The following is a 19,413-nucleotide window of genomic DNA, read 5'->3' on the forward strand; positions in this document are numbered from 1 at the left end:
TAGTAACACCGTGGGTGTACCAGTCGGTTTATGTGTTTCCTCCTCTGCCTCTCATTCCCAAGGTACTGAGAATAATACGAAGGCGAGGAGTGAAAACTATACTCGTGGTTCCGGACTGGCCAAGAAGAGCTTGGTACCCGGATCTTCAAGAGATGCTTTCAGAGGACCTTTGGCCTCTGCCGCTCAGACAAGACCTGCTGCAGCAGGGGCCCTGTCTGTTCCAAGACTTACCGCGGCTACGTTTGACGACATGGCGGTTGAACACCGGATCCTGAAGGAAAAGGGCATTCCGGAGGAAGTCATTTCTACCCTGATCAAAGCCAGGAAGGATGTCACCGCAAAACATTATCACCGCATTTGGCGGAAATATGTTGCTTGGTGTGAGGCCAGGAAGGCCCCAACGGAGGAATTTCAACTGGGTCGATTCCTGCATTTCCTGCAAGCAGGGGTGACGTTGGGCCTCAAATTGGGGTCCATTAAGGTCCAGATTTCGGCCCTGTCGATTTTCTTCCAGAAAGAACTGGCTTCACTGCCTGAAGTTCAGACTTTTGTCAAAGGAGTTCTGCATATTCAGCCTCCTTTTGTGCCCCCAGTGGCACCTTGGGATCTCAATGTGGTTTTGGAGTTCCTGAAATCACATTGGTTTGAGCCACTTAAGACTGTGGATTTGAAATATCTCACGTGGAAAGTGGTCATGCTGTTGGCCCTGGCTTCGGCCAGGCGTGTGTCAGAATTGGCGGCTTTGTCATATAAAAGCCCTTATCTGATTTTCCATATGGATAGGGCAGAGTTGAGGACTCGTCCTCAGTTTCTCCCGAAGGTGGTATCAGCGTTTCACTTGAACCAGCCTATTGTGGTGCCTGCGGCTACTAGGAACTTGGAGGATTCCAAGTTACTGGACGTAGTCAGGGCCCTGAAAATTTATGTTTCCAGGACGGCTGGAGTCAGGAAAACTGACTCGCTGTTTATCCTGTATGCACCCAACAAACTGGGTGCTCCTGCTTCTAAGCAGACTATCGCGCACTGGATTTGTAGCACTATTCAGCTGGCGCATTCTGCGGTGGGACTACCGCAGCCTAAATCTGTAAAAGCCCATTCCACAAGGAAGGTGGGCTCATCTTGGGTGGCTGCCCGAGGGGTCTCGGCTTTACAACTTTGCCGAGCTGCTACTTGGTCAGGGGCAAACACGTTTGCAAAATTCTACAAATTTGATACCCTGGCTGAGGAGGACCTGGAGTTCTCTCATTCGGTGTTGCAGAGTCATCCGCACTCTCCCGCCCGTTTGGGAGCTTTGGTATAATCCCCATGGTCCTTACGGAGTCCCCAGCATCCACTTGGACGTCAGAGAAAATAAGAATTTACTCACCGGTAATTCTATTTCTCAAAGTCCGTAGTGGATGCTGGGCGCCCATCCCAAGTGCGGATTGTCTGCAATACTTGTAAATAGTTATTGTTACACAAATCGGGTTGTTATTGCGAGCCATCTGTTCTGAGGCTCCGTTGTTATCATACTGTTAACCGGGGTTCCTATCACGAGTTATACGGTGTGATTGGTGTGGCTGGTATGAGTCTTACCCGGGATTCAAAATCCTTCCTTATTGTGTCAGCTCTTCCGGGCACAGTGTCCTAATTGAGGCTTGGAGGAGGGTCATAGGGGGAGGAGCCAGTGCACACCAGATAGTCCTAAATCTTTCTTTAGATGTGCCCAGTCTCCTGTGGTGCCGTCTATTCCCCATGGTCCTTACGGAGTCCCCAGCATCCACTACGGACTACGAGAAATAGAATTACCGGTGAGTAAATTCTTATTTTTAAATGCTATTGTGACCTTATTACATAAGAGAATGGACAAAGCTGAGTCCAGGGAAACAGCAGGGAGTCAATCCGCGGATTTGACTGGGTCACAGGGCCCGTCAGGGTCTCAAAAGCGTCCCCTATCACAAATAGCAGACACTGATACCGACACGGATTCTGACTCCAGTGTCGACTGTGATGAGGCAAGGTTACACCCTAAGGTGGCCAAAAGTATTCATTATATGATTATGGCAATAAAAGATGTTTTGCATATCACAGATGACCCCTCTGTCCCTGACACGAGGGTACACATGTTTAAGGGAAAGAAACCTGAGGTAACGTTTCCTCCATCTCATGAACTGAACTAATTATTTGAAAAAGCTTGGGAAACTCCAGACAAAAAACTGCAGATTCCCAAGAGGATTCTTATGGCGTATCCTTTCCCTGCAAAGGACAGGATACGGTGGGAATCCTCGCCCAGGGTGGACAAGGCGTTAACGCGTCTGTCCATGAAGGTGGCGCTACCGACTCCAGACACTGCGGCCCTTAAGTATCCTGCGGATCGTAGACAGGAAACTACCTTAAAGTCTATTTATGCGCCTACGGGTGTGTTACTCAGACCGGCAATAGCATCGGCATGGGTTTGTAGCGCTGTTGCAGCATGGACAGATACCTTGTTGGCTGACATGGATACCCTGGACAAGGATACCATTGTACTGACTTTAGGTCACATTAAAGATACAATCTTATATATGAGAGACGCTCAAAGAGACGTGGGGCTGCTTTGTTCCAGAGCCAACGCCATGGCAGTTTCGGCAAGACGAGCTCTGTGGACCCGCCAATGGTCGGGTGATGCCGACTCAAAGAAACATATGGAGATTTTACCTTACAAGGGTGAAGTTTTGTTTGGGGATGGTCTCGCGGACCTGGTTTCCACAGCTACCGCGGGTAAATCTACATTTTTGCATTTTGTTCCCCCACAGCAAAAGAAAACCCCACAATATCAGATGCAGTCCTTTCGGTCGCATAAGTCCAGAAGAGGTCGGGGCTCCTCTTTCCTCGCCAGAGGTAAGGGTAGAGGTAAGAGAACACCTGCTTCGGCTAGTTCCCAGGAGCAGAAGTCCTCCCCGGCTTCTGCTAAATCCACTGCATGACGCTGGGGCTCCACGGAGGGAGTCCGCACCGGTGGGGGCACGTCTTCGACTCTTCAGCCAGGTCTGGGTTCTATCAGACGTAAATCCTTGGGCATTGGAAATTGTATCCCAAGGTTACAAACTGGAGTTCGAAGAGGTGCCCCCTCGCCAATTTTTCAAGTTGGCCTTGCCAACCTCTTCCCCGGAGAGGGAAGTGGTATTAGATGCAATTCAAAAGCTGTGTCAACAGCAAGTGATTGTCAAGGTTCCCCTAGGCAAACAAGGAAAAGGGTACTATTCAACACTGTTTGTGGTCCCGAAGCCGGATGGTTCGGTCAGACCCATTTTGAATCTAAAATCCCTAAACCTATACTTGAAAAAGTTCAAATTCAAGATGGAATCACTCCGGGCTGTGATATCCAGTCTGGAAGCAGGGGATTTTATGGTGTCGCTGGACATGAAGGATGCCTACCTTCATGTCCCCATATTTCCTCTTCATCAGGAATACCTGCGTTTCGCGGTACAGGACTGTCATTACCAGTTTCAGACGTTGCCGTTTGGGCTTTCCATGGCCCCGAGAATTTTCACCAAAGTAATGGCGGAAATGATGGTGCTCCTGCGCAAGCAGGGAGTCACAATTATCCCGTACTTGGACGATCTCCTGATAAAGGCGAGATCAAGAGATCAATTGCTGAAAAGCGTGTCGCTCTCCCTGAGAGTGTTACATCAACACGGTTGGATTCTCAATCTGCCAAAGTCACAGTTGATTCCAAAGACTCGACTATCATTCCTAGGCATGATTCTAGACACGGAACAGAAGAGGGTTTTTCTCCCAATAGAAAAAGCACAGGACCTCCAGAACATGGTCAGGGACTTGCTAAAACCAAAAAGAGTGTCTGTTCATCAATGCACTCGAGTTCTGGGAAAAACGGTGGCAGCCTACGAGGCCATCCCCTTCGGCAGGTTCTATGCGAGGACGTTTCACTGGGACCTTCTGGACAAATGGTAGAGGTCCCATCTACACCTACATCAAAAGATAAGCCTGTCCCCCAGGGCCAGGGTGTCTCTCCTGTGGTGGCTGCAGAGTGCTCACCTTCTAGAGGGTCGCAGGTTCGGCATTCAAGACTGGGTTCTGGTGACAACGGACGCGAGCCTCTGAGGATGGGGAGCAGTCACAAAAGGAAGAAATTTTCAGGGACTATGGTCAAGCCAGGAGGCTTGTCTACACATCAACGTGCTGGAATTGAGGGGCCATATACAACGGCCTACGACAAGCGGAGTATCTTCTTCGCGACCTACCGGTTCTGATTCAATCAGACAACGTCACAGCCGTGGCTCATGTAAACCGCCAAGGCGGGACAAGGAGCAGAGTGGCAATGGCGGAAGCCACCAGAATTCTGCGCTGGGCGGAAAATCACGTAAGTGTTCTGTCAGCAGTCTTCATACCGGGAGTGGACAACTGGGAAGCAGACTTCCTCAGCAGACACGATCTCCATCCAGGAGAGTGGGGACTTCATCAAGAGGTCTTTGCAGAGATAGCAAGTCTTTGGGGACATCCTCAAATAGACATGATGGCGTCACGCCTCAACGAAAAGCTTCGGAGGTATTGTGCCTGGTCAAGGGACCCTCAGGCAGTAGCGGTAGACGCCCTGGTGACACCATGGGTGTTTCAGTCGGTCTATGTGTTCCCTCCTCTACCTCTCATCTCAAAAGTGTTGAGAATCATAAGATGAAACAGAGTACAAGCAATACTCGTGGTTCCAGATTGGCCTCGAAGGGCCTGGTATTTGAATCTTCAGGAAATGCTCACAGAAGATCCGTGGCCTCTTCCTCTCAGGGAAGACCTGTTGCAGCAGGGGTCTTGCATGTTCCAAGACTTACCGCGGTTGCGTTTGACGGCATGGCGGTTGAACACCGAATCCTAGCTGAGAGAGGTATTCCGGAGGAAGTTATTCCTACTCTGATAAAGGCTAGGAAGGAAGTAACGGCGAAGCATTATCACCGTATCTGGAGGAAGTATGTATCTTGGTGTGAAACCAAACATGCTCATACGGAAGATTTCCATCTGGGCCGTTTTCTCCACTTCCTACAGACAGGAGTGGATATGGGCCTAAAATTAGGCTCCATTAAGGTACAGATTTCGGCCCTATCTATATTTTTTCAGAAGGAATTGGCTTCTCTCCCAGAAGTCCAAACTTTCGTAAAGGGAGTGCTGCACATCCAGCCTCCTTTTGTGCCACCTGTGGCACCATGGGACCTTAACGTGGTGTTGCAGTTCCTTAAATCACACTGGTTTGTACCTCTTCAAACGGTGGGATTAAAATTTCTCATTTGGAAAGTGGTCATGTTGCTGGCCTTGGCATCTGCAAGGCGGGTGTCAGAGTTGGCGGCCTTGTCTCACAAGAGCCCCTACTTGATTTTTCATGTGGATAGAGCAGAGTTGAAGACTCGTCCTCAATTTTTGCCTAAGGTGGTTTCTTCTTTTCATATGAACCAACCTATTGTGGTGCCTGTGGCTACGGGTGACTTGGAGGACTCCAAGTCCCTGGATGTAGTCAGGGCCTTAAAAATGTACGTAGCCAGGACGGCTAGGGTTAGAAAAACAGAGGCTCTGTTTGTCCTGTATGCAGCCAACAAGGTTGGCGCGCCTGCTTCTAAGCAGACTATTGCTCGCTGGATCTGTAACACGATTCAGCAGGCTCATTCTACGGCTGGATTGCCGGTACCAAATTCAGTAAAGGCCCTTTCCATTAGGAAAGTGGGCTCTTGGGCGGCTGCCCGAGGCGTCTCGGCATTACAGTTGTGCCGAGCAGCTACTTGGTCGGGTTCAAACACTTATGCAAAATTCTACAAGTTTGGTACCCTGGCTGAGGAGGACCTCGCGTTTGTTCAATCGGTGCTGCAGAGTCATCTGCACTCTCCTGCCCGGTTTGGAGCTTTGGTATAAACCCCATGGTCCTTACGGAGTCCCCAGCATCCTCTAGGACGTAAGAGAAAATAAGATTTTAAACCTACCGGTAAATCTTTTTCTCCTAGTCCGTAGAGGATGCTGGGCGCCCGTCCTAGTGCGGAAAATCTGCAAGACTTGTATATAGTTATTGCTTACATAAGGGTTATGTTACAGTTAAGATCGGTCGTTGACTGATACTGTTTTTTGTTCATACTGTTAACTGGTTGCGTATATTCCAGGTTATACGGTTTGTTTGGTGTGGGCTGGTATGAATCTTGCCCTTAGATTAACAAAATCCTTTCCTCATATTGTCCATCTCCTCTGGGCACAGTTTCTCTAACTGAGGTCTGGAGGAGGGGCATAGAGGGAGGAGCCAGTGCACACCCATACTAAAAGTTCTTTAGAGTGCCCATGTCTCCTACGGAGCCCGTCTATACCCCCATGGTCCTTACGGAGTCCCCAGCATCCTCTACGGACTAGGAGAAAAAGATTTACCGGTAGGTTTAAAATCTTATTTTTTCTTTTTTTGAACTTTTTTCATACTTTGCGATCCACGTGGACCACAATTGGGAATAGTAACTTTGCCCGAAGTCACTCGCCATGAGAGGGGACACAGTGCACTAACTGAGGTTCCCGGTCACTTTACAGAGAAAACGACCCCAAAAGTAGTTAGTGTCGACCAATAGTCGTCAACCTAATGACTGTCGACCCTATGATCCACACCTGCCCACATTTACCTCACCGTATTATTATACATACAGTGTATCCGGAAAGTATTCACAGCGCTTAAATTTTTCACATTTTGTTATGTTGCAGCCTTATTCCAAAATGGAATAAATTGATTTTTCCCCTAAATATTCTACACACACAATACCCTGTAATGACACGCAAAAAAAAAGTTTTTTTGAGATTTTTGCATATTTATTAAAAATAAAAAACTAAGAAATCACATGTACATAAGTATTCACAGCCTTCGCTCAATACTTTGTTGATGCACCTTTGGCAACAATTACAGCCTCAAGTCTTTTTGAATATGATGCCACAAGCTTGGCACACCTATCTTTGGCCAGTTTTGCCCATTCCTCTTTGCAGCACCTCTCAAGCTCCATCAGGTTGGATGGGAAGCGTCGGTGCACAGCCATTTTCAGATTTCTCCCGAGATGTTCAATTAGATCCAAGTCTGGGCTTTGGCTGAGCCACTCAAGGACATTCACAGAGTTGTTAGATATGAGGAAAAAGGGTATGGGAAATCTACTGCACTAGTAATTAGATAACAAATCAATTCTAATCAGAAAAGCCCCATTTTGTATTATGCCACCTTAAATCTGGTCACACATTGTGTCAGGGTGCTGCCACACCATATATGTTGCCAACATATAAGAACAGTTTTGAAGGAAGGGGAAAGAATTGTACTGTGGGTGGCGCACTGAAGTTAAATAAACACTCTCTTAAAATATAACTTTTAATTCATTTGAATTTAAAAAACCAATAATTGTGAAATATTAAAATAAATCTAGACAAGTGCAAGACACAGTGTAACATAAATATTAAAAAACACACTCTTACTCCAATGTGTTGTGCAATATCTAATATATTATATACGGTAATGATAGGTTCTATGACCTTATGCAAAATTAACTTAGTGCTGTCAGGCAGTTACCCCTATCAATAGCTGGGTACAATGAGTGCGAACGACAGTATGATATTCCCACGTGTAATCACCGATCCCAGTGAATCTCAGATAAGTGTATTGTTATCAATGGATTCCCATGCAGAAGGCAAAATTATCTAATCGATGGTAGAGAGTTTACCAACATCACATGAATTGATAAATGTATTTTGAGAAATGCCTCTCTGTACCTAGTATATTGGCGTTCCAGTCACTGCTGTCAGCGCCACTCTATTATTATATACATTAATAGGCGCTCTCAGTCTCTGCTGTCAGCGTCCCTATATTACTAGGTACAACCAACTTGTTTCTGTGAATAATTCAAGCTGATAACTGGTATTCAGCGGTGAACCTCCTAAATATATATCATCTGTACCTAGTAATATAGGGACGCTGACAGCAGAGACTGAGAGCGCCTATTAATGTATATAATAATAGAGTGGCGCTGACAGCAGTGACTGAGAACGCCAATACACTAGGTACAGAGAGGCATTTCTCAAAATACATTTATCAATTCATGTGATGTTGGTAAACTCTCTACCATCTATTAGATAATTTTGCCTTCTGCATGGGAATCCATTGATAACAATACACTTATCTGAGATTCACTGGGATCGGTGATTACACGTGGGAATATCATACTGTCGTTCGCACTCATTGTACCCAGCTATTGATAGGGGTAACTGCCTGACAGCACTAAGTTAATTTTGCATAAGGTCATAGAACCTATCATTACCGTATATAATATATTAGATATTGCACAACACATTGGAGTAAGAGAGTGTGTTTTTTAATATTTATGTTACACTGTGTCTTGCACTTGTCTAGATTTATTTTAATATTTCACAGTTATTGGTTTTTTAAATTCGAATGAATTAAAAGTTATATTTTAAGAGAGTGTTTATTTCTCTGACGTCCTAGTGGATGCTGGGAACTCCGTAAGGACCATGGGGAATAGCGGCTCCGCAGGAGACTGGGCACAAATAGAAAACTTTAGTACTACCTGGTGTGCACTGGCTCCTCCCCCCATGACCCTCCTCCAAGCCTCAGTTAGATTTTTGTGCCCGAACGAGAAGGGTGCACACTAGGGGCTCTCCTGAGCTTCTGAGTGAAAGTTTTAGTTTAGGTTTTTTATTTTCAGTGAGACCTGCTGGCAACAGGCTCACTGCATCGAGGGACTAAGTGGAGAAGAAGCGAACTCACCTGCGTGCAGAGTGGATTGGGCTTCTTAGGCTACTGGACACCATTAGCTCCAGAGGGACCGATCACAGGCCCAGCCTTGGAGCTCGGTCCCAGAGCCGCGCCGCCGGCCCCCTTACAGAGCCAGAAGCAAGAACAGGTCCGGAAAATCGGCGGCAGAAGACATCCTGTCTTCCACAAGGTAGCGCACAGCACTACAGCTGTGCGCCATTGCTTCTCAGCACACTTCACACTCCGGTCACTGAGGGTGCAGGGCACTAGGGGGGGGCGCCCTGAGCAGCAATAGAAACACCTTGGCTGGCGAAAATGCATCACATATAGCCCCCTGGGCTATATGGATGAATTTTAACCCCTGCCAGATTTCCACAAAAAGCGGGAGAAAGGCCGCCGAGAAGGGGGCGGAGCCTATCTCCTCAGCACACAGGCGCCATTTTCCCTCACAGCTCCGCTGGAAGGACGTCTCCCTGACTCTCCCCTGCAGTCCTGCACTTCAGAAACAGGGTAAAAAAGAGAGGGGGGCACTAATTGGCGGGATATTTACAATACAGCAGCTATAAAGGGAGAAACACTTATATAAGGTTGTCCCTATATATATATATATATATATATATATAGCGCTCTGGTGTGTGCTGGCATACTCTCCCTCTGTCTCCCCAAAGGGCTAGTGGGGTCCTGTCCTCTATCAGAGCATTCCCTGTGTGTGTGCTGTGTGTCGGTACGTTTGTGTCGACATGTATGAGGAGGAAAATGATGTGGAGGCGGAGCAATTGCCTATAATAGAGATGTCACCCCCTAGGGAGTCGACACCTGAGTGGATGGCTTTATGGAAGGATTTACGTGACAATGTCAGCTCCTTACAAAAGACAGTTGATGACATGAGACAGCCGGCTAATCAGCTAGTCCCTGTCCAGGCGTCTCAGAAACCATCAGGGGCTCTAAAACGGCCGTTACCTCAGATGGTAGATACAGACGTCGACACGGATACTGACTCCAGTGTCGACGGTGAGGAGACAAACGTGACTTCCAGTAGGGCCACACGTTACATGATCACGGCAATGAGAGAGGTTTTAAACATTTCTGATACTGCAAGTACCACTAAAAAGGGTATTATGTGGGGTGTGAAAAAACTACCCGTAGTTTTTCCTGAATCAGATGAATTAAATGAGGTGTGTGATGAAGCGTGGGTTTCCCCCGATAAAAAACTGATAATTTCTAAAAAGTTATTGGCATTATACCCTTTCCCGCCAGAGGTTAGGGCGCGTTGGGAAACACCCCCTAGAGTGGATAAAGCACTCACACGCTTATCAAAACAAGTGGCGTTACCGTCTCCTGATACGGCCGCCCTCAAGGAACCAGGTGACAGAAAACTGGAGAATATCCTAAAAAGTATATACACACACACTGGTGTTATACTGCGACCAGCAATCGCCTCAGCCTGGATGTGCAGCGCTGGGGTGGCTTGGTCGGATTCCCTGACTGAAAATATTGATACCCTGGATAGGGACAGTATATTGTTGACTATAGAGCATTTAAAAGATGCATTTCTATATATGCGAGATGCACAGAGGGATATTTGCACTCTGGCATCAAGAGTGAGTGCGCTGTCCATTTCTGCCAGAAGAGGGTTATGGACGCGACAGTGGTCAGGTGATGCGGATTCTAAACGGCATATGGAAATATTGCCTTATAAAGGGGAGGAGTTTTATGGGGTCGGTCTATCGGACCTGGTGGCCACGGCAACTGCTGGGAAATCCACATTTTTACTCCAGGTCGCCTCTCAGCATAAAAAGACGCCGTCTTATCAGGCGCAGTCCTTTCGTCCCCATAAGGACAAGCGGGCAAAAGGTTCCTCTTTTCTGCCCCGGGGCAGAGGAAGGGGAAAAAGACTGCAACAGACAGCCAATTCCCAGGAACAAAAGCCCTCTCCCGCTTCTGCCAAGTCCTCAGCATGACGCTGGGGCCTTACAAGCGGACTCAGGCACCGTGGGGGCCCGTCTCAAGAATTTCAGCGCGCAGTGGGCTCACTCGCAAGTGGACCCCTGGATCCTTTAAGTAGTATCTCAGGGGTACAAATTGGAGTTCGAGACGTCTCCCCCTCGCCGGTTCCTGAAGTCTGCTTTACCCACGTCTCCCTCCGACAGGGAGGCAGTATTGGAGGCAGTTCACAAGCTGTATTCCCAGCAGGTGATAATCAAGGTACCCCTCCTGCAACAAGGGAAGGGGTATTATTCCACGCTGTTTGTGGTACCGAAGCCGGACGGCTCGGTGAGACCTATTTTAAATCTGAAGTCTTTGAACACTTACATACAGAGGTAAAATTCAAGATGGAGTCACTCAGGGCAGTGATCGCGAACCTGGAAGAGGGGGACTATATGGTGTCTCTGGACATCAAAGATGCCTACCTCCATGTCCCCATTTACCCTTCTCATCAAGGGTACCTCAGGTTTGTGGTACAAAACTGTCACTATCAGTTTCAGACGCTGCCGTTTGGATTATCCACGGCACCCCGGGTCTTTACCAAGGTAATGGCCGAAATGATGATTCTTCTTCGAAGAAAAGGCGTTTTAATTATCCCTTACTTGGACGATCTCCTGATAAGAGCAAGATCCAGAGAACAGTTAGTAGTCGGAGTAGCCCTATCTCAAGTAGTGCTACGGCAGCACGGCTGGATTCTAAATATCCCAAAATCGCAGCTGATTCCGACAACACGTCTTCTGTTCCTAGGGATGATTCTGGACACAGTCCAGAAAAAGGTGTTCCTTGCGGAGGAGAAAGCCAGGGAGTTATCCGAACTGGTCAGAAACCTCCTGAAACCAGGGCAAGTCTCAGTGCTTCAATGCACAAGAGTCCTGGGAAAGATGGTAGCTTCCTACGAAGCGATTCCATTCGGCAGATTCCACGCAAGAACGTTCCAGTGGGATCTGCTGGAAAAATGGTCCGGATCGCATCTTCAGATGCATCAGCGGATAACCCTGTCCCCAAGGACAAGGGTGTCTCTTCTGTGGTGGCTGCAGAGTGCTCATCTTCTAGAGGGCCGCAGATTCGGCATTCAGGACTGGGTCCTGGTGACCACGGATGCCAGCCTGAGAGGCTGGGGAGCAGTCACACAAGGAAAAAATTTCCAGGGATTTGTGGTCAAGCCTGGAGACAACACTTCACATAAATATACTGGAGCTAAGAGCCATTTACAATGCTCTAAGCCTAGCAAGGCCTCTGCTTCAGGGTCAGCCGGTGTTGATCCAGTCGGACAACATCACGGCAGTCGCCCACGTAAACAGACAGGGCGGCACAAGAAGCAGGAGGGCAATGGCAGAAGTTGCAAGGATTCTTCGCTGGGCGGAAAATCATGTGATAGCACTGTCAGCAGTATTCATTCCGGGAGTGGACAACTGGGAAGCAGACTTCCTCAGCAGACACGACCTCCACCCGGGAGAGTGGGGACTTCACCCAGAAGTCTTCCACATGATTGTGAACCGTTGGGAAAAACCAAAGGTGGACATGATGGCGTCCCGCCTCAACAAAAAACTAGACAGGTATTGCGCCAGGTCAAGAGACCCTCAGGCAATAGCTGTGGACGCTCTGGTAACACCGTGGGTGTACCAGTCAGTGTATGTGTTCCCTCCTCTGCCTCTCATACCCAAGGTACTGAGAATCATAAGAAGGAGAGGAGTAAGGACTATACTCGTGGCTCCGGATTGGCCAAGAAGGACTTGGTACCCGGAACTTCAAGAGATGCTCACAGAGGACCCGTGGCCTCTACCTCTAAGAAGGGACCTGCTCCAGCAGGGACCTTGTCTGTTCCAAGACTTACCGCGGCTGCGTTTGACGGCATGGCGGTTGAACGCCGGATCCTGAAGGAAAAAGGCATTCCGGATGAAGTCATCCCTACCCTGATCAAAGCCAGGAAGGATGTAACCGTGCAGCATTATCACCGTATTTGGCGTAAATATGTTGCGTGGTGCGAGGCCAGGAAGGCCCCTACAGAGGAATTTCAACTGGGTCGTTTCCTGCATTTCCTGCAAACAGGACTGTCTATGGGCCTAAAATTAGGGTCCATTAAGGTTCAAATTTCGGCCCTGTCAATTTTCTTCCAGAAAGAACTGGCTTCAGTTCCTGAGGTTCAGACGTTTGTCAAAGGGGTACTGCATATACAGCCTCCTTTTGTGCCCCCAGTGGCACCCTGGGATCTCAATGTAGTTTTGGGGTTCCTAAAATCACATTGGTTTGAACCACTCACCACTGTGGACTTAAAATATCTCACATGGAAAGTGGTAATGCTGTTGGCCCTGGCTTCAGCCAGGCGTGTCTCAGAATTGGCGGCTTTGTCATATAAAAGCCCTTACCTAATTTTTCATACGGACAGGGCAGAATTGAGGACTCGTCCTCAATTTCTCCCTAAGGTGGTTTCAGCGTTTCACTTGAACCAGCCTATTGTGGTACCTGCGGCTACTAGGGACTTGGAGGACTCAAAGTTGCTGGACGTAGTCAGGGCCCTGAAAATATATGTTTCCAGGACGGCTGGAGTCAGAAAATCTGACTCGCTGTTTATCCTGTATGCACCCAACAAGCTGGGTGCTCTTGCTTCTAAGCAGACTATTGCTCGTTGGATTTGTAGTACAATTCAGCTTGCACATTCTGTGGCAGGCCTGCCACAGCCAAAATCTGTAAAAGCCCATTCCACACGGAAAGTGGGCTCATCTTGGGCGGCTGCCCGAGGGGTCTCGGCTTTACAACTTTGCCGAGCAGCTACTTGGTCAGGGGCAAACACGTTTGCTAAATTCTACAAATTTGATACCCTGGCTGAGGAGGACCTGGAGTTCTCTCATTCGGTGCTGCAGAGTCGTCCGCACTCTCCCGCCCGTTTGGGAGCTTTGGTATAATCCCCATGGTCCTTACGGAGTTCCCAGCATCCACTAGGACGTCGGAGAAAATAAGAATTTACTTACCGATAATTCTATTTCTCGTAGTCCGTAGTGGATGCTGGGCGCCCATCCCAAGTGTGGATTGTCTGCAATACTTGTACATAGTTATTGTTAACTAAATCGGGTTATTGTTGTAGTGAGCCATCTTTTCTAGAGGCTCCTCTGTTATCATACTGTTAACTGGGTTCAGATCACAAGTTATACGGTGTGATTGGTGTGGCTGGTATGAGTCTTACCCGGGATTCAAAATCCTTCCTTATTGTGTACGCTCGTCCGGGCACAGTATCCTAACTGAGGCTTGGAGGAGGGTCATGGGGGGAGGAGCCAGTGCACACCAGGTAGTACTAAAGTTTTCTATTTGTGCCCAGTCTCCTGCGGAGCTGCTATTCCCCATGGTCCTTACGGAGTTCCCAGCATCCACTACGGACTACGAGAAATAGAATTATCGGTAAGTAAATTCTTATTTTAATTTCAGTGCGCCACCCACAGTACAATTCTTTCCCCTTCCTTCAAAACCATTTACAGAGTTGTCCTGAAACCACTCCTTTGCTATATTGGTTGTGTGCTTAGTGTCGTTGTCCTGCTGAAAGATGAACCGTAGCCCCAGTCTGAGGTCAAGAGCACTCTGGAGCAGGTTTTCATCCAGGATGTCTCTGTACATTGCAGCATTCATCTTTCCCTCTATCCTGACTAGTCTCCCAGTTCCTGCCACTGAAAAATATCCCCACAGCATGATGCTGCCACCACCATGCTTCACTGTAGTGATAAAGCTGAATATTTATCGTATATAAAACCCTTTGTGAGGTCTAAGAACACTGTACGCTATTTACGTATGAAGTACCGTAAGGGTACGCTCGTTGCGTAACAATCGCTTAGCCGTAGTCGAGACGCTCAAGCGTCACGTTCGCTCACGGCCAAGAGATCACAGGCAGGCACGCTATTGGCTGCTGACTAACGTAATGATTCGCTATAGCGTAGCGGACGCTCGGGACCACGAGGAGATCACCAGCGGCGCTGACGCTCACAATGTTAAACCTTTATATCTAAACCATAAACAATGTAATATGCTGTAAAACCTTAGTGTAGAGATAGGGCGTAGATGCAACCTAGTGTAACCTTATTAACTTAAAAGCTGTTTGAGCGTCACCGACGCTCTGAGAATACTAAACACTATAAGAAATACACAGATACCTGGGCTTAGGGTCCAACGCCTAATATATATATATATTATGACTGATATACTTGCAAAAGAATTAATACAAATACAAATCATACACTACAATATAACATAGACTACCTAACCAGATAACTACACAGGAAATACAATACAATTACTATTTAAGGGAAAATAAGAGAGAAAGAGGAGAAGAGAGAGAGAGAGAGATTGATTGGCCCACAATAACAAGAAGATCAATATAGTTGCGGAGAAAAACTTACGCACAAAGGAAACGATCGCATGCGCCTCTGGACATCCAGCTCCCGATTTTCAGCAATGATAACCGTTGAAGAGTGAGAGCTGGATGTGATCGGCCTGTCTATTTATGCCCCACACACAATGCAATTCAATGGTCCCTACAATCTCATTGTTCATTGGACACAGGAATTCCTCCTCGCATTATAACAAAAGGTCATAGGTTGATTCATACAGGTGGGCCGTGACTATTTCCAACAGCTCAGGTGGGAGGGAAACTGGGTTTCCCGCCGCATGGATAAGTAAGTGCAAATACAGTAAATGTTCATAAACTTCTTATGTCCATAACTATTCGCACGAGCGATTAATCCGCTTCAAACCAACACCGGAATATTGCTAATTAAATACTCTTCCGATGGGTACTAAACACCACTGTATTACTCCTGTCTGACCCTTCGTATCAAACAAAGAGGGATTTCTCTGTTCACGAACATTCTATATTAACCAAACTTTCAGAATCTATCAAAGGGACCATGATCTACAAAATACATTATATAGTGAAAATATGTAACGATTGAGTCGCACGCTACGATCACATAAACTCTACCGTAAATACGCATACCGTGCGCCTGCGGGTGCCCGCGACTGTGAGTATGCGCACGTACGGGAGAGCGTACGCATGCGCAGCACGGACCTGTGTGAGGTGCAAATATGGTAGTGTGCATAGAGATATTTTTCTGACTTTGACAGTCCACCCTTTGGCAGTCAACAATAACTGCCACCTTCTAAAACATTTCAAAAAGAGAAAAATATATGTCAGGGGTTAATACATTTACATGGTTGGGTAGGGGAGGAGAGGAGAAGGTAGGAAAAGGGTATGACCTAGTGAGATAGCAGAAGCATGTGTGTATGAATCCGTGCTTGGGAGTCATGTATCATCGTGCCGTACGTGTTTTAAATCAAGCTTCGAGGTATTGCGAAGTATACATTTGAATTCCTTCTTATCCCGTGGTACGGGTCTGTGGATGGGCTGTCAAACTTTACCGAGCTCTTTTCGGCTTTGGTTGTAACAAAATGGGGGAGCACATTTTAGTTGATGATACATGAATGGGGGAGATATGTGATTGCTGATATCTGTGCCTGTATTCCCTATCGACTATGTGTGTCATTACCTGAGGGTTGTAGAAATGAAGAAAAGACATAATTACGGTAAATGCGGTGGTATTCTATGTCAGGTAAATGTACATTCGTCGATTGAGGTCTTGTTTGGTGTCTGTTGAATGCAGTCTTCTTTGTGCTTTTGCCCATAAGGTGCGAGCAAAAGCTGTCAATGTCCATAGATTTACAAAAGTGTTGGGCTAGCGTAATTTTAAAATTTCTAGGGAAACTGGGGATCCATGGCATAGTTCATCAAAAATCTGTGTATCAGGTTGTCAAAACTTCTTCTTTAATACATCTGTTGTCTGTATATCGGCTCATCAAATTCCTCGTCCAAGTGGGTCTTTTTACCTTGGAGGAAACGGAAAAACAGGTGAAAGAAACGGACCGTAGAAATCGCATTTTCATCACATCATTGTTTCTACCGTTGGGTCATAAATCAAGTCCATTGGAATTACAGTTTCCTCACTCCTCAAACTCATTACCCTGGTACGGTGTTTGCACTTCATTAAAGCCTGACCGCATCTAAATATCAAACCAATTGATATGACAACACCTAAGATACATAGGAGAAACTTCCCAACATCCATTATGACTCCTTGAGCCCAGTCTCCTAAACCAGAGAACCAATTTCGCGGGTTCAACCATGACACCCAACCAGTCAGCTCATTACCTACAGCAGCAAGAGTGAGATTGTGTCTTCTGCGAAATTCCCACTTCAGTTGGAGAATATCGTCCATCTTTTGGTCTATGACCTCGACCGGGTCCTCGGTGCTATTCGTAATATATGTGCAACATTTCACGCCGTATTGTGTTGCCAGTGTGACACAATATCCGCCTGTCACTGCTATGAGGTAATTAAGAACCATTCTATGCTGTACCAGTTCTGTTTTATAAGCTTGAAGTTCTCTTCCAGTATACCTAAACGTGTCATCATACATTTCAGTGATATTATCTAACAAATTGGCGAGCGCAGATATGTATTTATAATTCAACACTCCTCTAGCGGTGCGAGTGATATCTAACGCGATTAGAAACTGAATCCCGGTGGATTCATGGATCATGTCAGAGGCCGGATGCTCTGTTCTTTCTATCAGGTGCCGTCTAACTACGTGCTCGTAATGAGTGTGAGTATAAGGAGCTTGGGCACCACGGTGTATATCTTTCATTTTGTCATGTGATACATGTCACAACTGAGGGCCTGAGCTGACGGGAGGCAGCCTCAGTTGTAGGGGCTGAGATGTACCGGAACCTGGGAGGTTGTATCAGACCCCTGGACATGTAAGTAACATGAATAATAACTGCCCGAAGGCGTGACCACGACAACTTGGATAAAAGTCAATGATGTTTATTATGACAACTCCGCAACACAGCAGCAGTAAAAGAAAACGTAAAAGTCAGCAAAGAATAAATACAGTTCCTGGGTACTACAGGATGGCAGGAGCCACAGGGCACTGGTAGTGTGAGATAGTTCTTATGATCTTCTAGATGGAAAGTCCTTACCAGGCCCGACTGTAGCAATGGAGATAACCCAGGATTGTGCCAGCTGGTGTTCCAGGAAAAGCTGGGTTGCTGAAGATAAAACAGCTGCTGTGGATACTGGCTGGAACCAGACTGTTGTTAGCACGGAGTGGATGCTGGCTGGAACCAGTTAAATAATAAATGAACTTGGGAGCGATGAAATATAAACTGAAATGTAGAACTTGAGAGCGGAGAAATAATACCGGTGGAGAGTGGTAAAGTGTAGAAAGGACACCGGCCCTTTAAGGGAAGCTGTACTCTGCTGGAAGCTGAGCTGGAAGCAGGTAATGTTGTAGCTGGAAACAGATGAATCCACAATGGATTGGAGAGTCAGGCTACACCGCAGGTGGAATGCTGGTGCGGGTCTCTATGGTGGAAGTCTTGAGACAGGAGCTGGAACCTGGAAGACAATCACAGGAGAGAGACAAACAGGAACTAGGTTTGACAACCAAAGCACTGACGCCTTCCTTGCTCAGGCACAGTGTATTTATACCTGCAGCAAGGAAGGGATTGGCTAGGCAATTATGCAGATTAACAATACTGACAACAGATTGGAGGAAATGATCAGCTGACAGAATCCAAGATGGCTGCGCCCATGCAGACACTTGGAGGGAAGTTTGGTTTGTAATCCATGTGGTAATGAAAACAGTAATGGCGGCACCGGCCACTGGAGACAGGAGACGCCAGGCTGACAAGTGCACATCCAACCACGCGGACACAGCGGAGGCCGCGGCTGACGTAATCGCCACTCTGACACTCTGCATGCAGAAGCTCAGGGACGGCGGCGGAGGCCGCGGGAGACGCCATGCCAGATGTAATAAGGCGTTACTGTGACAGCGTCTCAGAGAGACAGGAGAGGATGCAGGAATGTGAACACTAGGATAACAGATGGGATCCGGTCCTGGAGCGCCGAGCCAGCCCCAGGAGGCATCTGATGGGTAAGAAATGGCGTCCAGATACCCGGATCGTGACAGCACCCCCCCCTTTAGGAGTGGCCCCAGGACACTTCTTTGGCTTTTGAGGAAACTTGGAATGGAATCTCCGGACCAAGGCAGGAGCATGGACATCAGAAGCATTGGTCCATGAACGTTCCTCAGGGCCGTAACCCTTCCAGTCAATAAGATACTGTAGTTGACCGTAACGGTGACGTGAGTCCAGGATCTTGGCCACTTCATACTCAACGCCTCGTTGAGTTTGGACTTTCGGAGTTGGAGGAAGTGAGGAATGAAACCGATTCAAGATCAGCGGTTTCAACAGGGAAACATGGAATGTCCTGGGTATTTTTAAGAAGGGAGGCAACTGGAGTCTGTAAGCAACAGGATTGATGACTTGTTCAATCTTGAAAGGACCGATATAGCGAGGTGCAAACTTCATACTGGGAACTCTTAACCTCAAATTCTTCGTGGATAACCATACCCGATCACCCACCTTGAGAGCAGGAACTGCTCGACGCTTCTTATCCGCAAACTTCTTGTACCTGAACGATGCCTTGAGCAGAGCTGATCGTACGCTCTTCCAGATATTGGCAAACTGATGCAAGGTGATATCCACTGCGGGAACAGAAGTTGCTGGAAGCGGTTGGAACTCAGGAACTTTAGGGTGGAATCCAAAGTTAGTGAAGAATGGTGTTGAAGCAGATGAAGAATGATACTGGTTGT

Source organism: Pseudophryne corroboree, chromosome 10, assembly GCF_028390025.1.
Source record: "Pseudophryne corroboree isolate aPseCor3 chromosome 10, aPseCor3.hap2, whole genome shotgun sequence".
Lineage (NCBI taxonomy): Eukaryota > Metazoa > Chordata > Amphibia > Anura > Myobatrachidae > Pseudophryne > Pseudophryne corroboree.